Here is a 9,574-nt window from a genome sequence, read left to right as displayed (position 1 = left end):
ACACAGTCAGATTTGCAACACAGAGCTCACAAGAGACAGAGGTAGCTGCAACCATGGTTCTGAAAGAAACTTTAGCTTAATCCATGCAAAAGAGAGGTCTGGATACAGTAAGTCACTTACAAGGCAGCAGGCGCTGTGAAGAACTCTCGGCTCTCCATGCTCTTAGAGTGCCTTCCCTCTGGGCTGCGGTTGTCAATGGCCTATTTTACCACAGCTAAATAAATAAAGAAGGTGTGCTTTGTTCTTTCTGAGTGTGCCAGGGTTCTGCACAGTGCCTGGTGCTCATCTGATAAGTTTATTAAAGAAGAAATGAATTAAATACTCAGTTACCCAATGTTAGATTTTAGTCTGGTTCAGTAGAGGCAAATACCTTTTTTATTTATAAGCTAATAACACTAGCCCAACATTTAATTATCTTAGAAAACTTACTTCAGCACATTCTTTCCAAAGCCTGGGCTACGCTGTACCAGCTGTTAGGATTCCTGACCCCACCTTCCTGTGTGATGAAAAGCTTAGCTGTAGTTCTGTCATCTGACTGGGAAGTGGTGTTGGACCCCTTACTAATGCATCTCCTTGTCCTTGCTCCCTCCAAGAGGTCTACTCTTCCCAAGTCTTCAGGACTCCAGGCACTTGCTTTCCTCGTCTCCCACACAATTGCTGACCCAGGACTCATCCTCTTCTTCCCTGGTTCCCCAACATTCTCATTGTGGGCTCCACTTGTGCCCTGGGATTACAGTGTTTTAACCTCACTAACCTAATTGACTTTGGATGCTTCCTAGGAACAATAAGTACCCCTTCTCCTTGCTCCACATCGGGGAGAGATCAGATATGGCTGCTGACAGTGGCCAACTGTATTGTGGCTTATGAGTTGTATACCCTCAAGTTAGATTTCTTGCAACATGGCCTGAAGCTGATTCTCTTTTCTTAAAGGCCAGGAAAACAATTAATCTTCTATTTAAATTAGATAAAGAAGCTTTTACAAATTTACAAGAATTAGGTTTGTATTGAAGATGAATTGAAACTTGTCGATAATGCCAATGATCCAATTTAGGGGGAAATGAACCCTTTTCTACTCCAAAATAAATCACATAAATAGATATAAACAAAAGCATGAAACACCAGGGGTGGGGGTGGGGATGGAGTGGGGTTGAGGGGAGTGTCTCAGTGGTGAGAAGGCTGAAAATTGCAGAGCTGAAGTCACTGTGATGGTTTGAGTGGGGAGAGAGTAAGCTCCAAGCCCGTACTTCTGCAAAGAAGGCTAAACCACTCTCTGTTCTGTCTCTCTGTCCAGCTCAGGAAGAACCCTGGGCACAGGAGGAAGTATTAGGTAAAACTTGTTTATGGAGTCCCATTTTCTTCATCTTCCTGCTCTTGCAGTTTCTGGAAAAGAGAGGACTAACCATCTAAACCTCCAGGCAGGGGATTCTTGTTGTCTGGACTAGCTCTGGAGGAAAGTTCCTCCCCCTCCTCCAAACTCCCTACCCCCACCTCCAACACACACACCACACACACACACACACACACACACACACACACACAAACTACTTTTGGAGACTGCAATACAGAAGCTCTCTTGAGTGCCCACTTCATAACCCTTGGGTGCCAGAGCCAACCACCCACCCACCCGGTCACACATACACATGAGAGAGAGACAAAAAGGGAGAAAGAGGAGAAAGAGACAGAGATAGAGAGACAGAGAAACAGGGCAGAAAGACACAGAGAGAGGGAGAGAGAGAAAGAAATTGAGAGTTAGTTTTTAATCCAGTCTTAGTTTCTTCCTGGGTAGAGTGAAGGGCCACACAAGAGACACCAATAGAAGGGCTCCAAAATGAAAGAGACCACACCCACCCAAACCACCATGACAACCAAGAGGAACTTAAAGGAGACAGAAGAAGGAAGTAGAAAGCATCCATAAAATCAAACCAAAACACTAAAGCTCAAAAGATCACTCAGACAAGAAAGAGATCTCTTGAGAATTAAATTATTTACTTGAAGAATCTTTTTTTTTTAGTCTAGAAGAGATGAGCAATAGAGAATTTAAAAAAAATTGTCAATCAAATTAGAACTCTCAACATCTGATTATCAGAACTCCCAGTCACACTGCAAATTTCTCAATAATAACAATCATTAGGAAAAAAAATCCAGGCGGTGGTGGCACATGTCTTTAATCCCAGCATCAGGAGGCAGAGACAGGTGGATCTCTGTGAGTTCAAGGCCAGCCTGGTCTACAGAGAGAGTTCCAGGACAGCCACGGTTACACAGAGAAACCCTGTCCTGACAAACATGTGTCACTATGCACTTGAATTGCTAATAAACTGTGGACTTTCCTAAGACAGTCTTAAGAGAGGAGAAGCTCCACACACTCTCACATTCTACTAGAATGAAAATCAGAATAAAAGAATGCACAGGAATGTTAGATCTGCGGCTGTGTGGGTCCATGAGGGAAAGTACGTCCATTTTGCAAAAGTTTATTTCCACCCCCTCCCCAGGACTTACATTAAGTCTCTGTCAATAGAAATTCTACTTAGAGTCTAAAGGGCTGCTACCCTCAGTGCATATCTTGACTGCTTTTTAGTACTAGATCACGTTGAAAATTAAACAAGTAATTGAAATTAAGATAATGCTTAATTTCAGAGGGAAATCTCCCATTTTCTGGATGCAGGTAGTTCCCATCGTTGTTTTTACCAGGTTTTTTTTTTAATGGACCCTAATAAGAACTTAGAAACTCAAGCAGGCAAAAATATGGAGTCATGTCATCATAGATCAAAGTATCCGGAGGAACCAGAATGGCCCTTAATTACTAGCTTACCGCTGCCACACAGCAATGCATTAAATAAGATGAAAGAAAACAAGGCTTACTTGGTAATTTATTTTCTAGACTTGCAACCCACTGTGAAAATAATATCAAAGGAAGCCATCTTGCCTTTGTTCTCTTTGTCTCTGTTTCAAAACTTCTGGGCCAGGCTTTCAGACAGTCCCTTTGTTGGTTGGCAGGGTCAGGCTCACTTAGAGGAAAATCTGGGTGTTTTTTTTTTTCTTCTATATGTGGCAACAAGATTTGGTGATAATCAGGCCGTGGTTGTAATCCTTCCCAGACATATTGCACCCTCACACAGAGATCGTTAACAAACAGTTCATTTGAAAGTTTAGCATTTAGAAATAATTTACGCCATCTTTACTTTTGGCCTTAGTTCTTAATCAACATACACAGTGAGATCCCCATGGGGAGCAGCAAAGACATTTTGAAGCAAATGCAAAATCCTTATGAACTGCTTCTACGTGAGTGCAGCGCTGTTACTCTGTAACACAGCTGCTTCCCGACTTGTTACCACAGGCTGCCTTCCCCAGCTGTTCAGCCCGCACTCACAATCCAAGGCCCATTCACACAGTCTGATGGGCCTACATCGGCTCTCTTCCTATACTGAGTTCTACCACACCAGAGAGCCCCAGGACCATTGAGATCCCAGGCTGAAACATCTGTGGGGTGATAGGGTGCCCTGTCTGGATGACCCCTCACAATGCCCTTCGCATGCTAAGCCAGCCCCTGCTCCACTCCAGCGGGGTGACCATGCAGAAAGTCAGGTTTACGTTTGTCAAAACTTGTAATCCCCCAAAGAAACTGGCAATTGAGAGTTTTGTTGTTGTTGTTGTTGATACGGTCTCTAAATCTGCAAATGGTGGGTTGAATATGTTTAAAACATAAGTAAATGCAACTGAAGGGTTGGACCAGAGTTGTGTGATGTGGCATTTTGTGCAGACGCACATACCATGTGTGTGCATGCGCAGGCCATTCAACAGGGCGTTGTCTCGTGTAGAACACCTAGCACTTCAAACCAGAAATATTCTTTGATGGAAGCAAAATTTAGCGACAATTTAAAAATGATATTGTATAGGAACAGGACAGGAGGTGACTCCGTGGGTGAAATGCCTCTTTTTCAAGCATGAGGACATGAGTTTGGACCACCAGCCCCAATGCAAAAGCTGGATGCAGTAGTGAGTATCTATCTCCTAGCACCAGGGACTCAGGGGAAAAAAAAAGACAGACCCCAGGGGCCTAGGGCCAGCCAGTCTAACCAACACAGAGAGTGCCAAGATAGTGAAAGGCCCTGTCTTGAAAAAAAATGAGATAGAGAGTGATAGAGACCCCTCGCATCAACTTCTGCACATCCACCGTGAGTGAATGCCCTGGCAGCACCATGAAGGGCTCCATCTTTGGTCCTCTTTCACCAGGGCAACTGAGGTTAACAACGTTGCCTTTGGTTTTTCCACTGTTGGCTTCTTGACTGTGAGAACTGGGTGTTTAGGTCACCTGACAGTCTATCAACCACGCGTTTCAAAAAATACAAGGAAGAAGCCGGGCGGCGGTGGCGCATGCCTTTAATCCCAGCACTCGGGAGGCAGAGGCAGGCGGATCTCTGTGAGTTCGAGACCAGCCTGGTCTACAAGAGCTAGTTCCAGGACAGGCTCCAAAAGCTACAGAGAAACCCTGTCTCGAAAAACAAAACAAAACAAAAATACAAGGAAGAGAAAACACTGTGATGAAATAAAAAGATTCTAGGCTCCTGGATGCTGAATAGAAATTTAAATCTTATTTATAATTCATTTTGAAAATATGATGCTTGCCTTCAAACAAGCAGGGAATGACGTGGAGATAGTGTGCCACACACTGAACCACGAGCAGGTAACTAGCCCTGAGCAGAAAAACAAACACGTTCCCCATGTCCCCAGAAATAGCTAATTTAGGAAGCAGTGTGGGAACACTCATACTTATTTGTAACTCACAGCTTATTTTTAGGGGATTAAAATGTTTGCACATCAAAGCCCAGACTGCTCTTTCACTGCTTGGTGACGTCACTTCGTTCCAGAGGGATATATTCTGGAAGATATGGAGGATAGCACATGAGCCATGGGATCAGGGAATTCAAGAAAACCTTTTCTATTTGAGCCAAGCTAAGGAAAGTCTATCGTTCACGAGCAGTTACTGCTGTGGGTGAGGGGAGAATACTGCACACACTTCTATTATTAAAAAGTTTGAATGCATTTGAAACCCTTATCGAGGCTCCCCTGTCTGACTGATCCCTACACACAAAACAGGCAACACACTTGAGATCCGGGCTGAAGATCAAACCCAGGGCCTCATGCATCCTACGTTAAGTCTTCTGCCTGAGCGATTCCTCCAGTCTTTGTTTGCTTTTAGGGTTCCCAAGATTCAGCATGCAGCCATTTTTGAAAGCCCCTGTTTTACAGCACAGGAACTTGAACCAGGCATGGTGCTATCTGACTGAAGGCTATATTTTCCCATTTCTGCTGTAGCTGGGCTTGGCCGTATGCCTGCATTTCAGTCATGGGCTATGAGAGATAGCCGAAGAGAGGCATACTGGTCCTCTTGACCCCTTCCATCTTCTGGCTGGCTGGAATGTGGACACAAAGTGTAATAGAAGTCGTCATTTAGACCAAGATGGAAGCCAAGTACTGAGACTGGCAAAGCCACAGAGAGAAGTGTGGATGCCATCATAGTGGACTGTGAGGTGCCACAGGCCCAAAACAACACGGAGAAATGAACGTGAATTGAAACTCCTGAAACCATGAACCAAAATAATGTTTACTCCTATTAAGTTTTTTTTTTAACCACATCATTTTTTTTTAAGACAGAGTTTCTTTTTGTAGCTGTGGCTGTGCTAGAACTAGCTCTGTAGACAAGGCTGGTCTTGAACTCACAGAGATCCACCTGTCTCTGCCTCCCGAGTTCTGGGTTTAAAGGTGAGCCTGCATTTACTGCGGATATTTTATCACAGCGAGAGAAAGCCGACTGGTGGGGCTTGGTGGTGCACACCTACAATTCTAGCAGCCAAGAGGCTGAGGCAGGGGCATTGTACGATTGATAGCTATGAGACAGTCTGGTCTACATACCAAGCCTCTATCTCAAAATAACATGTACACAGATATAAAAACCAAACAAACAAAAATAAAACCAGGAGAAGGTGACTAATCCAGATTCTGCCTTCTTTAAGCAATCTGATGGTTGTGCAAGGAGGTGCCTTGATTTCTTACATCCAATTCCATTCTGTCTGAACATTTTACAACATGAATAACTACTTCTATAATTAAAAATTTATACCTGTTTACACCTATCTGTCTATATAGAGATAGATATAGAGGATGGGTATAGACAGACAATAGATAGATGATGGATGTGAGCCCAGGACAGAAAATCAATTGCAGAAACTTCAGATTTTAGTTTTCTGGTACTGCAGACTATTTCAAATATTACACAAATACCTTTGTGTAATCTAATTTACAAACCTTAGTTATATATGTTATCCCGTGGAAGAAAGAACAAAGATCCACAAAGGTATACCACCGTAACTTCTAAGCAAAAAGTCAGTTTCAACAAACAGTATTATCAACTTATTTATTCAAATGTGGTTATTAATTTTTTCATTTTTCACAGGATGTGTATGTGTGGGCATGCGTGGAGGACAGAGGACAGCTCTGTGGAGTCCGTTCTCTCCTCCCTTTACAGGGGTTTGGGGGATCGAACTCAGGCCAACAGACTTGCACAGCAAGCCTCTTTACCCGCTGAGCCATTACAGTAATAATGTAAAATAAGTAATAGTGTAAATTTCAAGCTCGAGATTTTTTTGTCTGTACTTGGCAAATGCGTTCTGCTTTATAGCACACAAGCTTTAGGGGAAAGGAATTTAAAGAAATTTGTACTTTCACATTTTTTTCAGTGTCTTTAATGAAAGGTGTTTCTACTCACTTCTAAAATACTGTGGGTCTTAAGCAGAAGACAGCAAGAGTGTTCTTCCATTAAACACTGTCAGTAGATGATGTGAGCTGAAACCACCAAAGGGAACTTGGCGATTGTCAGCTTAGGGTCAGAATTAGGGCAGGCCTTGGCTTCCCGCTGGATGCCCATGTTCCACATGAGGACACTTTCTCAGTGTTTTTACCAGCAAGTGAGAGGACTGGACCCAGGATGTCTTTGGCTCACTCGGCTCCAGACCTTCAGGGATTCCGGATTTAGCAAGGCTAGCAAAAGTTTCACTAATGTCACATTGCCCCCTTCTGGACCTTTGGAGTATCCACATGGATCAAACCATCAAAAACCCGTAAACCACACTGGGCCTGCTGGAATACTATAGCACGGTCCTCTTTTTCTGCCGCGCATGACTTAGAAGGCAAGCCTGGAAGAACTCTGATTCTTGGCAGACAATCCAGGAAAGGCTCTCAAGGCGTGAGAAGCGGTGATTCTTACTTCATAATAAGAGTGCCGAAGACTCAGAGCATGGAAAACAGAGTGACTGCATAGCTGGGTGTCAACCTAGAGGAAAAGCAAGCAAGCAAGTACATGTGCACGTGCAGCACACACACACACACACACACACACACACACACACACACACACACACACAGCATTAGTTTTATGCTGCTAGTTGCCTTTTTACCTCCTGAATTCTTCATAGGCCCAATTCTTCATTGCCTCCCTCTCCAAATTCCCCATCCTATTGATTCAGGAATCGAAGTCTTACCTAATGTATGTATACCCTGGGATTCAAGACCCCCTCCTTTCTGGTTCGTTGCAGATTGCCTGTGACTTTGTAACCCTAGATGAACTGAGAGCGCCTAGATACACTGACAGCTAGAGAGGACAGGAGGCCAGCTCCTCCTGCTTGCCTGGAACTGTCTAATGCCCCTAAGGGCGGCTCATTCTAGAAATTATTTCTTACGAATGTACAACCCCCACCCGGTACCGTTTCTCCTCTCTTACTCCCCACTATGTATTTTCTTCTTAAGTCATCTCAACAAAGTCTTCAGCCACATGCGGTACCCACGTCCTCAGTGGCTCGTCCTCCTTAGGTCTCCCTGCTCCTCTGTGACGGCTCCTGCCTCGCTTCCTCCACTCCAGCCCAAGCTCGTGTTCCCCTCTGTTACATCCTAGCTGATGGCATGTGAGATCTGTGTACCGGTCTTTGCCTGTACCTGTCTCCCTGTCATTTGGGTGGGTCAAGCACCCTTTCAAGTTGTCCTTGAGAGCAACCCATTCACCGAGCGACAGTCCATTCCCACGGTGCGTCCGGCTTCATTCTAAGATTACCATATTGACAACTCAGACGATGCCCCCACCTTTACTCATATCATACTACATTAGGTCTTCTCCAGGAGAACTTTCCTGGATGTCAAGGAGTGGGATCTATATTTAGATTAAAATCGGAGAATGAAACTTCTGACTTTTTCCCCTCCAGACTTGTTCCTCTCCCAGCTTTCCCTGTTTGGTAAATGGCAGAACACCCTTCTGCTGAAGTCACAGACATCGACCCCTCTGTTCCTTCACGTTTCATATTGAGTCTGTTAGCCAATCCTGTTGGCCTTCCATCAGAGACTACCCAGAACACAGCCCCTTGCCACCATGACCTAACCACCACCAGCTTTTGATTGATTATCTTTTGCCCACTGGTGAGATGGCTCAGTGGCTAAAGGTACTTGTCACCAAACCTGATAACTCAAACACACATACCCACAAAATAAGTCATTTTAAATGTAAAAATTGAACAGAAACGTAGCTCTTTTTGTCCCGTCATGCCCATGACCCACCACAAATGGGGCCTGTTTCGAACGAGGTACCCAGAAAGAGCCTCTAAGAAGACATCAGATCAGGTCATTTCTTAAAACCCTTTGAAGGAGGGTGATGGTGGCTCACACCTGTATCCCAGCAAAGGAAGGCAGAGGCAGGTGGAGCTCTAAGTTCAAGGCCAGCCTGGTCTACAGAACAAGACAGACAGGTCTACACAGACAAACCCTGTCTTGAGATTTAAAAAAAAAATCAAATCAAATCAAAACAAAACCTCTTTGATAACTTTCCATTTTATTCACAGTAAAAGCTTAAAATGTCCTCCAAAACTCTTGCCCATGGGGCCCCTTTCCCCTCTGAGGTCACCTCCCCCAATAGCCACTCTACTCACCCACACTCTGCCGCGCCTCTCCTCATTCTTAAACGCACTAAGCCTGCTGTCACCTCTGCCAGCACCGGCAGACTCTGTGAGTCTGATTTCACTCACCACAAACCAAAAGGAGCTCTCTCTCCTGTACTTCCGGAAGCTGTGTGGTTTTCCCTTACTGCTTTATAGTCGTGACTCATTATGTCAGGCGGTCTCTCCCACCAGATCGCGTGTTTCTTTAGGGCAGTGACCCTGCCTGACTTATTTAGACTACAGTAATCTAGGCAGGGTGTCTTAGTTGGGTTTCTATTGATGTGATACCACGACCACGGGGCTGGCGCACTCGGGAGGCAGAAACAGGAAGATCTCTGTGAGGTCAAGGCCGGCCTGGTCTACAGAGCGAGTTCCAGGACAGGATCGATAGATACTGTGAAACCCTGTCTTAAAAAAACAACCAAACAGGGGGGTGGAGAGATGGCTCAGTGGTTAAGAGCATTGCCTGCTCATCTAAAAGTCCTGAGTTCAATTCCCAGTAACCATATGGTGGCTCACAACCATCTGTAATGAGATCTGGTGCCCTCTTCTGGCCTGCAAGCATGAATGTAGGCAGAATACTGTATACATAATAAATA

The sequence above is a fragment of the Arvicola amphibius genome, chromosome 3, assembly GCF_903992535.2.
Source record: "Arvicola amphibius chromosome 3, mArvAmp1.2, whole genome shotgun sequence".
Lineage (NCBI taxonomy): Eukaryota > Metazoa > Chordata > Mammalia > Rodentia > Cricetidae > Arvicola > Arvicola amphibius.
Note: the sequence above shows the minus strand (reverse complement) of the source record.